Below are 15,883 nucleotides of genomic sequence, written 5' to 3'. Positions count from 1 at the left end.
CAAAAAGAAGCTAAGCAAAACAGTTCTTTTATAAAAAAAGAAAAAAATTTAGTTAAAAAATGTTTTTAAAAAATTATAAAATTTAAAAAGAAAAAAAAACAAATAATTTTTTCCCTTTCCCTTCTTCCTAAGAGAAAAAGAGAAAAAACAAACAAACAAATATATAAACAAAAACAAAACAAAACAGAGAAAAACAGTCAATTAGGCGAGTTTCTTCTGGGCAGCTTATGTCATCTGAGGCTCACTGTTTTGTGGGCTGATTTCCGTTCTCCTGGGAGGTGCTTGTGTATCAGCCAATGTGAGGAGCATCCAGGTTTGGCTCTGGTGTCCTTAGGTAGACAGTTGATCTGAGGCTCTCCATGGACCATCTCTTCTTGTCAGCTATTTTGCAAACTTGTAGTTTCCTGGTGTTGCTCCAGAGTCTTCTGTAGAGTCTTTAGGGTGCAGGGTGGCTAGTGTAGCTCAGGGTGTCACTCCCCTTAGAGGTGTCGCTGTCAGGCGCTCACTCTGTGGGAGTTAGACTCTGCTCCACCACCAGCTCCTCAGTCCCTACCCTGTCCTCTGATTCTAGGTCCCCAGGCTCTGTCTTGCTGCACCTTCAGATTGATTTCAGCCTGTTGCCTTTTCTGTGTGGGCCGTTTCAGCAGCCTGGGCTTAGTGGGTTTGATTAAAAGACATTCTAGTGAACCCTTTGCCTGCCCAGCTCCCAGTAGGGGTTTTCAGTCCACCTCTCTCTTTCTATCTTATCATCTTGCATCTGTCTGTTAAGCATTTTGGGATGTTAGGGGCCTGGTAAGTAGTGAGCTGGATGTGAACTGAGGGCCTGAAGGAGAGATGACTGCTCGCAATGGCACCCTCCCCCCAGCAGGCAGCTTTATGATATCACATGAAAGCTGGGAGTCAACTCTATCTCTATTAATAATGTTCAGTGGAAATGTGTTGAAGGGACAGCCCTGCATCAGCTCATGCAGGTGGAGAAGTGTCAGAGACTGGTCCCTGCAAGTCTATGCATCCAGAGCATGCGCCAGGGCTCAGCCAGCTGGAGGAGCACCCCACTAACTGAGCAAAACCCTATGGAGGGAGGGAACAGACTCAGGTTAGAGGGAAGGGTTCTGCCTTCTTTACAGGTCAAGGTCCAGAGAACAGACCCCCAGGGTCTCAGATCAGCCTTGGAATTTCTTGCTCTGGCCTGTGGCTCCCCTGCCTGAACACAGATGAGGCCTCTGAGCCACAGTGGTGCTGCTGGAAGGGCTGCTCAAGCCTTTGTCAGGTTAGCTAGGAGACAGAGGAGAAGCTTTCCACCCAGGGGGTCTCAGCTGGGGCTCCCCCAGGCTTGGACCACAGGACGAAATCATGGGGGTATAGACAAAATGAGAGCAGGGGGAGTGCTGATGGCACCTAGCATTCAGTAGCTCCAAACATGCTTTGTAGGCATCCTTACATAATTAATTTTTTGTTTTCATTACATATGGGATAAGTGGTAAAAATATAATCTTTTATACTGGCTATGCTTGTGTGTAGGGCTTACTGCCTACCAGGCCATATTATGAAATTATTTATATATTATTAAATAATATTAATATTATTATTACTATTATTTAATAAAATTAAATAAAATTTAATATTAATTTCAATATTAAAATATTAACTAATTTAGTGCTTTAAAATTTTAAATTACATGATCTATTTTTATCTTCATTTTACAGGTGAGGAAACTAAGGTACAAGGAGGTTAAGCAACTTTTCTTAGGTTAAACAGTCAAATAGTGAGGCTGAAATTTCACCCTTAAACAAATGTGCACCATAATGGCATCAATTAGCTCGTGCTACCTAACAAACCATCCAGAAATAGAACAGCTTTGAACAGCACACACGGCTGTTCCTCGTGACTGCATGGGCTGGCAGCTGGCTCTCCCAGTCTGGGCTCCTCGACTGATCTCCACAGTCAGCTGGAAGCTCCCCCAGATGTCTCACGAAGGTGGTCACAGGGACCAAGACGAAAGAGACTGGACGACTCAACGAGAAATGGACTTTTGGGTGTCCGATTGTGTTACGTTTGCCAGTGTCAAAGCAGCCCAGAATCAGGATGGGAGGAGACCCCCAAGGGCATGGACTGCAGGAGGGGAAGAATTAAAGGCTATTTTTACAATCTCCACAATAGTCTTAGCTCTGAACCACTAGCTGAGATGCCTCTTAAGCTTCTCACAGTCTTAACCCCAACTCCAGCCCTCAGTGGACCCAGAGGAGGAGCAGACAAGGATCCGACAGCCCGTCAGTCCCCTTCTCAGCGCCCCCCATCTCAGCCCCATGGTGCAGTCAGACTCTAGTGATGTTGAACTGTGCGTACACTCTGCTCTCCAAGTGTCAGTTTAATTTCTGAGATGTGGTTGGGTCATATCCCCACTGCCCTCTGCCTCCTTTTTTGCCACAAACACCAGGATTTATGCCCAGCTTTCTCTTATTCTGTCACTTCTCAGATATTAACATGTGGGCCTAAAAGACAACACACATCTGCTCTTCATCCCCAGGCCTTACAACCTTCATTGATGTCAAATTCTTCCCAAAAGGCAGCTTGTATTTTAGTCTCTTCCTCATGAATACACAGAATTTGGGGATAGAAGTTATAGATTTGATTCCTGGCATTGCTAATTTTCACAAGTGGATTTAAAAAAAATCTCTGGGTTTCAATTTCTTTCCTCTGCAAAATGGGAACGAAAATCCTAGTTATTACCAAGAGAAAATGATGTGTGTGAAAAGCCGCTATCCCCTTAAGCCAGTTTAAAAGCCATGAAATCAGAAGAGAGACAAGAGTCCTGTATAAATACCCTTGTCTCCTGAACAGTTAGTCTTTGCCAGTTTATCACTGTGTCTCTGTGTCACCCAGAGTACCCTCGCTTGGCCTCTGCCAGGGGCTCTGCAGAGTTGCAGCCTCTGGAGAGAGGGTTCTGGGCTCTGAAGGTGGCGTGAGATGCCTTTAAAGCCTCTGAGGAACTGAGAACTGAATCCATGAAACTATGCTCACCTGGGTAGGCAGAACTGCAGGGCCTGTTCTGGGCTCCAGGACAGACAAATGCCGGGCAGGGAAGGAAGGCCCGGGGATGATGAGCAGCTGCAGCCACACTGCAAATGCACCCACCCTTTGCTCCAGGCTTAGAAAGGATAAGAGCCCCTTCCCAGAAGCTTGAGGGCAGAATTGCACACCTGTGGCTGGGGCAAGATGCCAGCTCCACTGCAAGACTGGGCATGTGTCACTCAGACTGATGCTCCTCAGAGGAGCTCCAGGCCGAGGTGCTGGGTCTGCCATTCCCACAAGGCAGGCATCAGGCAGCCGCAATCCAACTAGTCACGTAGTCAATCATCTCTGGCCTGATGTGGACCAGGAGGACACATGTCAGTCACACAGCCCCCTCTCCAGTCCCAGGGTGCACAGATAAGTATGTAAACATTGTGACACCCGTGCGTTTCCAGGAAGCACGGCTGAGTGTGGATGCGTCAGCTGCATGCCCACAGGAGCAGACAGGAGCAAGGGCGAGGCAGGAACTAAGAAGCCACTGGAAGCCCTTCTATCCACTCCTGCTTTACTCTTTCACTTTCCATCGTGTCTGGTCCTTTCTGCTGCATACTGAGTATTTGTGTACACAGGATGCAGAGGCCACAGGATGGGGCAAATAAAGCGGACTTGCCTCTCACTTAGACACTGGGCTGTAAAGTCCACAGGCTCCACGACAAGGGCAGAATGGTCTTGACAACTCCCCTGGATCCAGCACTGCCCTTCCACTGGCCATGGCTAAGGATTCATTTATTTACCCAGTTGGGCATCTGCGGAAGGAGTTGGCTTTTGCTTAGGGGCCATGGAGTTTTTAAAATAAGTGATAACATTAAAATCACAAGTAAAGCAAAATGCTCACACTGTGACGAGCAGCAGGAGTGGAGGGGAGAAAAGGTTTGTGGGGCCTTGTCTTGGTCACTGGGGTATACATTCAAGGGCAAGATGTCAGATAAAACTACTCCTATGATTTACATCACCTCTCTCTTCTCTCTAACAGAACATAATTGACTTTAGGTGAATTAAATGCAGCAACAGGACCCCTTCACAGCGTCAGGTGACTTGCAGTCTGATTCACCGTAGAGGTGTGCAAAGCCCTTGGTCCCGAGCCCAGATCATAGGTTCAATCCCAGCACCAAGGGCAAGTGCATCCCAAGCCCCAGGCCTCTGACTCATGCTCTTGGAGGTGTGCAGGCTCTGGGATGAGTGTGGGCTCGGGGGTAGGGAGGTGGGAGATGGCCCAGGGTGTGCCTAGCAGCTCCAGCTGACTCCTGAGAGCTGGAGGTGCAGCTGCAGGGGAGAGCATTCAGGACTCTGCAGGTGTCCTGCCTGCACTCAGTGAAGTAGCATTGGGGTAGCTTGACATGGCCCACATTCAGATATGCAGGAAGAACTTCCTCCTGGGGCATCTGTCTTGAGAAGTCTGGTGGAAAGTGTAGGGAGACGAGTTGGAGGTCTCACGCATGGGAGGTACTGGAGGCATTTTGAAGATTGGTTGGGAAATATTGATAATCTAAGAGACAGCTTTTTCAAATTGCTGGAGCTTCGTTGTAACAGAGAAGGTTAATTGCCTTCTCAATATCCACTCTGTCCTTCCTGAGCTTCAGAATCCTGGGTTGTCAGGGAGACAATGTGTTCAGCTAAGAGACTGGATTTTTCTGGCCTCCCTTTCAGGCAGAAGTGGTGAGATGGAGGTACAAATTACTGGGCAGAATTTCCGGACAATATCCTCAAATGGGTTGACTTGCTAAAGAGTATTTTCCTGACTTCTTTCTTTCCCTCCTGTTTCTGACTGAAGCATAGGTGTGGTGACTGGAGCACCAGCATCTGTCTTGAACCATGAGGATGAAAGCCAGGGACTAAGGTTGATGTGCCAGGAAGACAAAGGAAGCCTGAGTCCCTGCTGGCACGATAGAATGGAGCTGCCACTGTACCGGGCCTGGGGTGTCCAGCTCAAGGCTTTTTTAACTGACTTTTTCCATTTGAGACAATAAATTCCTAATTCATTTGAGACACAACTGTTAGCAAAAAGCAGTTAGAAATACAGTTCCTAAGTGGTACATTCCTATTTCACTTCTCACTAGAAAAATGGAATAAATTTTTCCTAAGTTTGTTTTGGGGGTTGAGGTATATATGCTTTCTTTTTTAAAATGATAAAAGCAGCATGTTCTCCTTATTTCCAGTAAGGTAAGTTTACCAAGAGCCAGGTTCATTGTCACGGTGTGAGGAGCTCATTGGGGCACCTGAATAGGTTCCTCACTCAGGTCTTCAGTGCTGGGTGCTGGGTGCTGCGCTGCGGGTGGGAGGGTGAGGAAATTACATATGTCTCAGGAGTCTAAGTGGGCTAGTGGCTCATCTTTTCCTGGAAAATGAGTGAGTCTGCATTTCTGCCCTTAGGATCAGGTAGGCAGGTGTGAAGTACACTCTGAAGTTGGGGAAAAACTGAGTGTGGTATAGATGGTTCCAGGTCCAATCCAGTGACCAGAATTTAGCCCAGTGCCCTAATCCTTGGTCCCAGTTGACCCCACCTAGAAAAATTGAGCCCCAGGGGCATTTCAGACTGCCATCTACCACCCTTCTCCAAAAGGGGATCTCCTCACCCTCTGAGACACGGCTCCCCTGTCGCTCCCACCAGGAAAGTCCCTGCTCTCCTCCCTGTGCCCCGTATCTCATGACTTCAGTTTGTTACCTTGTAGGGTAAGAATCTGCAGGTGTGGCACTCATCCTCATTGTTCCAGGAGCAGGAACCAAGACTAACACCATTGTGCATCCCAGCTTCCCTTGCAACGAATGCAGCCAAGTAACTGAGTTCTACTCAAGGGCAATATGAGCAAGAGTAACCCCCCACTGGCATAAACCAAGGAGGCACCATTCACCGTACGGAGATACAAGCCCAAGGGAGAGGCCTGTGCTGCCCCAGCCCCACTTGCTCTCCAGAGACAGAGAGTTTGAACACGACAGCAGAGCTCTGAGCAGAAACCTCCGCAGCAGCTGCCCCAGAACGGGCAGGGCTTGGTCAGTGACGCCAGTGCTCCTATTTTTATGTCTCTGCTTTCAACTCGGGACCAACCACAGGAGGTCAAATGTGCCCACACCAAGCACACAGGATGTCCTGCTTCCAGTTAGCCTGCCTCGAGCTTCCCCGGCCCACAGCCCCCCATCAGGGCACACAGGAAGCCCCTCAACACAGGCTCCTCGCTACAGCAAGCTTGGAGTCCATCGGCTCTGCTTGTTTGGTTTTTTGGGGGCGGTCCTCACCCATTTCTGCACTCCCTTCCTGCTGAGTGCAAGGCAGAGTGGCTTCAGCGCTAGGATTGACGGGGCCAGAATCTCTGGTGATAACGAGGCTGCCAACCAGTCCTTGCCTGAGCTTTTCAGGTTAGTATTGGGTCCCTTTTCATTCATAGATTTCCCTTTTGGTCATAAATTCAATTTATTGAGATTCTGTTCCTTGGTATTTGTGGACAATTTGGCTCAAATAATCTCGCAAAAATTCTTCACAGGTTTGAATGTTTTCTTATGTTCACAGTCTCAATAGAATAAAGATCCTTCTAATAACAGGGCTATCTATACCCGGAGTGTGCTTGGGTGCATGAGGAGAGTCACTGGTGGATAGTAGGCTCCCATCCCTGAGGCAGGTCTCATACAGGATTGGTGCCCATGTGTTAGGTGTGGGCTAAGCAGGGGACTCCTTGGCCTCTATGAGTTGGATCAGATGCCTCTGACTCTGTTTCCAACTCCTCCAAATTTCAGCGAGGCCCATAGTTTGTGCCTGCCTCTTGTGATGCTGGCTGCTTCTTGAGATATTGGCTGCCTCTTGTGAAACTGATGCCTCTTGAGATAATGCATGCCTCTCACAAAAGTGCCTGCCACTCAGGATACTGGCTGCCTCTCCAAATACTAGCCAACCCTAGCGATAGTGTGCACCTCTCGAGATCCTGGCTGCCTTTCCTGATACTGGCCAACTCTAACAATAGTGCCAGCCTTTCGATACTGGCTGACTCTCACGGTACTGAGTGACTCTTGAGATAGTGCCTGCCTCTTGTGGTAATGCTGACCTCTCCCCCTAGTGCCAGCCTTTCTCTGTACTGGCTTACTCTCAGGATACTGGGCGCCTCTCCTGATACTTACTGACTGTCAAGGTATTGGCTGCCTCACATGATAGTGCCTGTCTCTCGTGATAGTTCCTGCCTCTTGCAATACTGGCCTACTCTCCCAATACTGGGTACCTCTCCCAATAGTGCCTGCCTCTCAAAATAGTGCCTGCCTCTTGTGATACTGGCCTACTTTCATGATACCGGCTGAATATCAGGATAATTAATACCTCTCATGGTACTTCCTGCCTCTCCAGATACTGGCTTTGTCTCAAGATAATGGCTGTCTGTTGAGATAGTGCTTGTTTAGGAGTGTATAGTGTATTCCATCATCATGGTGTGTGTCTCTAAGGAGCGGCACACAACCTCTATCAGCCATCCTCACAGTCTGTCACAACTCAATGCTTGTACCCCCCACATCAGGTCAGTGCCCAGCCCCCAGGTGCTGGCATCTGGAGGGGTCATGAAGGTGGAGCCCTCAGGAATGGGCTGAGAAGAGACAGGAGAGAGATAACCTCTCCCTTCTGTCCTGTGAGGGCACAGCTAGTAGGTAGCCCCTGCAGACCAGAAAGGCAGCTCTCACCAGGAATGAAATCAGCTGGCATTTGGATCTTAGACTGCCAGCCTCCAGACTGTGAGAAATAAATTTCTCTTCTTCAAGCCACTCATTCAGTGGCATTTTTGTTATGGCAGCCCAGGTTGACTAAGACATGGTCTTGGGGCCCTGGACATAAGGAAGCAACCAACTACATCTGTGCAGTGGCTAGGCCAGATGTGCAGGTCAGCTACGCCATGAGCCACCTCACTCAGTCTCCACACTGACTCAACGTAGCTGGCAGGTGGAAGGGGGTGTTGCACACCTACCTGTAGGTGCCAGAGGAGACAGAAGTCAGGCAGGTTGAACAAAGGCCGCAGGAAATCATGGTGTGGGATTCCAGTGCAGACTCTAGGTGAGGTACAAGAGCACACCTGCTGGGCCCGGCCAGGTGTGGCTCAGCGGTTGAGCGTCGACCTAGGATCCAGGCAATCGGGGTTCGATTCCTGGTCAGGGCACATGCCTGGGTTGCAGGCTCGATCATCATGGATGTTTCTATCTCTCTCTCTCCCTCTCCTTTCCTCTCTCTGAAATCAATAAAAAAGATATATTAAAAACAACAACAACAACAAAAAACACCAAAAATCAACAACAAAAAAAACCAAGAGCACACCTGCTGGAACTCGGGTTGGGTAAGGTAGGCATCATCAGCTCACCTGGACTGACAAGATAGATCACATCTGTGTGACTGGAGTTTTGAAAGCTATGTGATTGAGTTTTAATTTTTAGAGAGGAATGCCTCTACATAACTGTGGATGAATTGGTATTCTGAGGATTCACCCCTGGGATCTCAGGAAACCGGAAATAGTGCTTTAACTAAGGACTTGAGATCTAGACACTCCACTGTAGTGAATGCATGTGCTCACACTAGGAAATGAATAATGCAGAGATTACTAAAGAGTTAACCCTCATGCAGTTCCTAGGTGTTATTTGAACCAATCATATTATCATTTGTGGGCGTTGGTTCCTCCTGACCAGCTGAGCCCGCCTGGCAGTTCACACAGGGTAATTGGCCTGTATGCACCCATCCTGGCACACAACAGAAGGTGGCCAATGGCCAACCTCTTTCCCACAGAAGACAGACATAGAGGTGAGGATGACCAGATATTGACTGATGTACATGCTCAAGGTAGGACAAGGGAGCACACATCTCTACATTTGTGTTGGGTAGCAAGATGTTGACGATGCAGAGAGGGCATGTCTGTGGCTTAGGTTTCTCTAGGTTCAATTTTGGTCTTTGTCCGGACAGCTAATGCCTCTATATAGACATTAAATCATTTGTTTTGAGATGGCAGGGCAGAGTACTCCATCTCTTTGAAGAGGGGAAGTCCAGAAATGTGAAGTTTGGACTTTAGTGCCAAATACTTATAATATCACACAGAGATACATTTTGAGGCAAGAGCAAATTACTTATGAGTATTAAGTTTTTATTTGCCCAAGAAACACCTTACCAATGTCTAAAGATTAAAATAGCATCTATTAATGAGGAAATGTTATAATCCATATGAACATAGTGACTAGATTTTCTCAATAATACTTTCATGAAGGAATCTACAAAAAACAACAACAAAAAAACACACAAAATTTTTTAAGAAATATCTTGACTTTCTTGTTGTATACAAAATATTCATTCAAGATTCAGCATTACAGCCCAAACAGGACACTGTTGAACTCAAAGGTCCCTTACATCCATTTAAGAGCACTCGCTCAGGACTGGACCATTGTGAAGGAGTAAAAACCATTCTAACTCATGTATCAGTTGAACTCTATAGCAACAAATTAATAACATAAACTAGTTGTCATTTACCCTTCATCAAGTTCTTTATTCATAAAATACTTATTCTTAGACTTTTATTTTATTTATTGTTTTAATCCTCATCTGAGGATATGTTTTTTATTAATTTTTAGAGAGGAAGACAGATATAGGGAGACAGAGGGAGAGAGAGAGAGAGAAACACCCATTTTTTGTTCCACTTATTTACGAGGTCACTGGTTGATTCTTGTATGTGCCCTGACGATTGGTGTGGCAGGATGATGCTCTAAGAAACCAAACACCCACCCAGGGCCTTAGATTTTTATTTTGAAGTTAAATTTTCTATACCTTTTAAATCCTTTTGCTGAGAATTGTTTTCCTGCCCTCATTTTTCTGAGGATTTCTTTGCTGCACACCTGAATAAGGAGAACATTTAGGGGGCAAAGTGGAGAATCCCACCTCACGTTTTACATGACTTGCTCAGGACAGCTGCAGTAACCATGATGACAAACACCAGATAGTAAAGAATTTTAGCACCAGGCACTAAGCTGTTTTACATGGCTTCTATCTTTTATCCCCCAACAAGCCATGGAAACTTTCCCACCCCCACATCTTACAGATCAGAAACCTGCAGCTGAGAAAGCCAAGTACTTCACCCTAAGTCATAGTGGAAGATGAGATGGGAGTTGATCCCAGGAAATCTAGCCTTGAAGCCAAAACCCCATGTTCTCAGGGTCTCCTGGAGATCTCCAGGGACGTGCTCTGCATGGGCTTCCAAACTTCAGCTATCAAAACGCAGTGTGTACCTTTCATTCCTATCTCTCAAACAAAAACTATCTCAAAATTACAGTGAACTTGATTTGCCTCCTGTTTCCTCTTTTAGAGAGAGCCCTCCCCACCTCCCTGGATGTCTGCCCAAAGCAGCCATGATTGTAATTTTTGTTAAACAGATTCAATTCAATATCAGCCATTTTATGTGGTTTTCAACAGTAAATTTAGCACAGGTAATGGTACATGAGAGGAAAAAGCTGAAAAGTAGACAAAGGATGTGACTGAAGGCAGATATCTGCATAATGAAGGGATTTCTAGTGACCCTGGGACTGGAGGGACTGAGGGATGAAGGAGGCACAGGATGTGTTCTACCTGGTGAAGCTGAAACCTCTCCTCTAAGCAGGAGCCACTGCAGGTGTGGTGGATTCTCTGGAAGCTTCAGGTCCCCTTCCAGAGAATCCACCAAAACACACCAAAGAGGCCCCAGAAGCTTCCAGAGAATCCTCTAAAGCAGAGTGGGAAAGAAACATTCTATGTGGTCCCAGACTCCTGCCAGTATGTCTGGTTGGGCAAACTTAGCCGGACTCTAGAGGGCAGTGGGGTCTGGGGAGCCTATTTTACAATAGAGTGGAGTACATAAGGGTAAGAGTAGATGTGAAGGGTGCCAGCTGAATGAAAGGCAGGGTATTTAATGGTTCTCTGAGGTTGAACTTGAATCTGTTCACCACTGGCTTGTTTTTAGGCCCCATGCTGCTAGGAACATGTCCCATTTCAGAGCTGAGCCTGTGAATGGGAAACATTCTCTGTGTTTTCGTACATACTGAACTTCATCCCCACAGTCGAGTAGCGCAATGGACCTTGCCAGGGCCTCACTCCAGTTACTGGATGAATTCACATGAATGGATGAAGGAAAGGCCTCCTCATAATGACATCATGCTGAGCCACTGGGCTCCTGTCCTCAAAGCCCAGCTCAGCAGAGCTGTTTCCCACACAGAGAGATCAGGTGGAGGACCAGGGGTTGCACCCCTATCTGTGAGTGTCAGAGCAGACAGAAGTGAGGCAGGTAGAACAAAGACCACAGGCGATCATGGTGTGGGGGTCCAGGGCAGACTCCAGGTGAGTTATAAGAGCACACCTGCTGGGACTCGGGTTGGGTAGAGAGGGCGTCATCAGTGCACCTGGATTGACAGGCTAGATCCCATTTGTGTGACTGGAGATTTAAAAGCTGTGTGATTCAGGTTCAATTTTGTAAAGAGGAATGCTTCTACATAACTGAGGATGAATGGGTAACCAGAAGATTCACCCCTGGGATCTCAGGGGTCCAGAAATAGTGCTCTAACTGAGGGTGTGAAATCTAGACAATCCACTGTAGTGAATGCATGTGCTCACACTAGGAAATGCATAATGCAGAGATTACTAAAGAGTTAACCCACATGCAGTTCCTAGGTGATATCTGAAACGAACACACTATCAGTTGTGGGTGTTGATTCCTCCTGACCAGCTGGATGCTCCTTGCGGTTCACACAGGGAAATTGGCCTGTATGGACCTCTCTTGGTCCATCTTCCTGCCCAAAGCATTTTACAGGAGATAAATAACTGATATGATGGTACCCAGAGGCCTATTCTGGGACTTTGCTACCTCTAGGCATACCCTGCAGGGATGGTGAAAGGACGCCCAGGCCAGTGAGGGCCACTGCCTCTCAGAAGCTTGGAACCTGAACCCTGGGACCAGAAGAAGGATGGATTGAACATGACATTAACGTATTGCCCTTACATTCCTCATCCAAATGTTTTTGGTGTTCTTGTACCCAGGCCCACATGGTTTTCAAAGCTGTATCCAAAGGAAGACAGAATGACACTAGGACACAAAGGAAACCCCGAAAAAGACTTGGTGAGATTGACTTGTTTACCCTGACTGGGAAGAATCCAGTCAGAACGGGTAAAAATTTTGAATTTTTTCTGTGCACGGAAGCAGCTTTACTCCTTTGCAGCACAATCATTCTCAGACCACACAGACCAAGCAGAGTCCTAATATTAATGAATAAGTCATGCTTTTGTAATTAGCAGAGAGATCATTGTATTCAAATTGAAGATGCTCAAGTACCCTAGAAATTCTTGTTTAAATGAGTGACACCCAGTGTACATAAATGTGCTCAGCAAACTCTGATTCTTAATCCAGTACAGGCCTCCCCAGGGCAAACTTGCACAAGCTCCAAATGTTTGTGCTTCCCGGCTGTGTGTGTGTTAAGTGTGAAGTGAGTTTCTCTCTCACTATGACTCCAGGGTCATAGGGGAGAGGTCTAAATGCATAGGTCAGAGGCCAGAGTTCAAGGGTCCAAGGACAAAGGTCACAGGGCTGTGCAATGTCACAAGAGGCAGCTACTATGGAAAGCATCGGCTACTATTCCAGAGACTGCTTCCGAATCAGGCGCGACATCAAGAAGCAGCCATCAGCTCGAGAGGGAGCCAGTATCTCGAAAGGCAGGCACTGTTGCGCGAGGCATTCCTTACCCTGAGATTCTGCCAGGGTCCCTGGAGTCGCCAGCGTCACAAGCGGCAGGAACTGTTGTATGGATGGGCACTACTGGACGAGGTGCCCAGTATTGGGAGCGTTGGGCAGGATCCTGAACAGAAGGAAATGTTGAGGGAAGCAGGCACTATTGGGAAAGGCTGCCAGTGGGGCGAGAGGCAGACACAAGCGCGAGGAGCCGCCATCGCGAGCGTGGGCGTGGTCGCCAGCGGCAGCCGACCCTGTGAGAGCTGGGAAGTAAAGGTAGAGGCAGCCGCTATCGCGAGAGTTGGACAGTATCGCGAGAGACGGCCACCGTCAAGCAAATTGGGCAGTATCGCGAGAGGCAGCCGCTGTCGCGAGTGTGGGCAGCATGGAGACCGGAGGCTGCCGTCTTAAGCGCTGGGAAGTAAAGCGAGAGGAGCCCCTATGGCGAGTGTGGAAATTGCAGCGAGAGGCAGCCGCTGTGGCGGAAGGGGACAGTGTCGGGAGAGGCAGCCACGATGGCGGGAGGGGACAGTGTCGGGAGAGGCAGCCATGATGGCGGGAGGGGACAGTGTCGGGAGAGGCTGCCCCGATGGCGGGAGGGACAGTGTCGGGAGAGGCAGCCATGATGGCGGGAGGGGACAGTGTCGGGAGAGGCTGCCCCGATGGCGGGAGGGGACAGTGTCGGGAGAGGCAGCCACGATGGCGGGAGGGGACAGTGCTGTGTGAGGCAGCGCTGTCGCGAGTGTGCCCAGTGTCTGAATATTTCAAGCATACAGAAGCAAACTTTCAAACCCAAGAGTAAAATGACACCACCTGTCTGTTTAAGACATGATACAAAACTAGAAGTGTGTTTTTCAAAATTTTGTTGTATGTGAATATATTTTCAAAGCGTTGATTTCAACAAACACACCAACTTTAATCGATTCTTCGTATTTTGTTTTCATTCACACTTAACTGTTGTACACCTGGATTCCAAATGCGCTTCACTTGCTGGAAAGGCTCACTGATACCCTGAGGTCACCGGCCAGGACCTGGCTGCAAGCTGCCGTCTCTGTCACCAAACAGGAGAGCGCATTTCCTCCAGCCTGCTTCACCTGGGCAGAGTTGGAAATGCAAAAGCGGGCCTGAGCTACAGCAGAGTAAGGCTCCGGCCCCCTCAGAGGCTGGAGCCCCTGCAGAGTTGCCCTGGCAGGTTCTGAAGCAGGTGCATGGCTGGGGGTCCCGAGACCCAGTGCACCGCTGCCAACCCACTGGTTGCACCCCGAATCAGGCCGGAGTTACTTCCCCACCTCGGGGTCTGGAAAACCTTCCCACACCCTGAGATCTTCCTTCAGTGCAGCAAGACGAACTCCTCCAAATCAGGATGAGCTCGGGGCTGGGAACGTGACCTGGGTACTTGGTGAGGTTGGGGCCCTGGACGCCTCCAGGTGAGTGGCTGCTGGGCAGTCACCCTCCTGTGCAAACTGGCCAGGGCCCTCAGGTACTGAGCAAACGCTCAGATGGCTTGGCCTAGCCTTACCCCAGGCACCTCCTGGAAGAATCAAAATCTTAAACAGGAGTGGAGATCTCCACCCCACTGCCCGGTCAGGTCCAGGGACACTGCTGGGGTCACAGTGACTCAGGTGGGCCCTGGGTTCTCCAGAGTCAGGACCAACCAAGAAATTCAGAGCAGGGGAAGGAGACTCTGTTTCCCACCTGCCTGCACCTGCCTTCAGGACGTGAGTGTCCAGACCTACTAAGATCTGGAGGATGTTGGGGACTCATACCACCCGACATTTCCCTCTGGTGGTCAGGAAGACCCTGTTCACTCAGACAGATTGCGATGTCTCACTGTTGTTACAATTGGCATTTCCCTGAGGACTAATGACGCTGAACTGCCTCAAGTGTTTTTTGTATTTGTTTAGGGTTTTGTTTTGTTTTGTTTTGTTTTTTGTCTTTTGTCACCTATCAATTTCTTCTGTAAAGAGCCTGTTCAAAGCTTTTGCCCGTTTTTAAAAATTCCAGGTTTAAAATGAGTGATGCATTTTCCTTCAAATGTAATGTGGAGCCTTTGTTCTAGATTCTTGCTAACACTGTCCTTTCTGCGTCTATTTTGTCCATGTCGCTTTTTAAACATTCATTAATAAAGATGTGATTTTTATTGTCCTTGCTGACCTTCCCTGGCGGATGCAGGACCTGTGTCTTTGGTGTTCCATTTTCAAGGTGACAAAATTGACATTTTCTTTTTGAAAGTCATGAAATGGACCATTGTATGGTGAGGTCTCCATCTGTCCTCAAAGGTAGAGGAAAATGTTGCTGTGATTTAGCAGCAAAATTGAATTCTCTGCACCATGTGTGGGGATTTCCAGCTCTAATACACCTTTGCTAAGAGCCACGTTGAAAACAACAATGCTTGAGGAAAATGTAGGTGTTTGCAGTAAAAGCAGAAGATTTGTCACTCTCTGTCCCCATGTCCTTCTTTCATCTAGAAATCATACTTTTTTGTGTGTAGTTAATAATTTGTAGAGGAAACAGTGGGGCTTTAAGTTATTCTACAGCCTAGGTCTGAAACTTTAGGGCAACATCTGTATAGATGAGGCAGGGGAGGGAGAGAGAATCCACAGATTCCAGGGAACAGAAGGGCAAAAGGGGGAAACCAAGGAGAGGGAGCCCCATTTATAATACAAAATTAAATTAGAAAGCAACAGACACGCTCTGTCCCAAGAATTCTGATTTGAACAGAAACTGTTCACTGTGGATGGGACTTGAAGCAAGGAGGGCAGGTCTGTTACCATCGATGTCCTTTATTTCCAATCCCAGGAAATGTGGGGAAAGTAGCACATTGATGGGAAACCAAAACAAATAGAAGGGCGGTCTCACCAAGCTTCCTGGGCAGGGACAGGGGGAGACAGAAACATGGTTCGGCTGCCTCCTGCATGCCCCCAACTGGGGATCAAGCCCAGCATCCCCGGCATGTGCCCTGGTTCATGGGTGGACACTCAACCACTGAGCCACACCGGCCAGGGGGTCAGAGGTACTTTAGAAGTCGCCATCAGCACCCCAGCATAGTTACCGCGTGCAGTTGGAGCTCAATTTGACAGAAATTTTCAGGTAAACACCACCCATTCGGGAGAGAGTAACCCAACCTC

Source organism: Miniopterus natalensis, chromosome 11 (assembly GCF_054644295.1).
Source record: "Miniopterus natalensis isolate mMinNat1 chromosome 11, mMinNat1.hap1, whole genome shotgun sequence".
NCBI lineage: Eukaryota > Metazoa > Chordata > Mammalia > Chiroptera > Miniopteridae > Miniopterus > Miniopterus natalensis.
The sequence above is the reverse complement of the archived record's forward strand: the minus strand, read 5'-3'. Positions refer to the sequence as shown.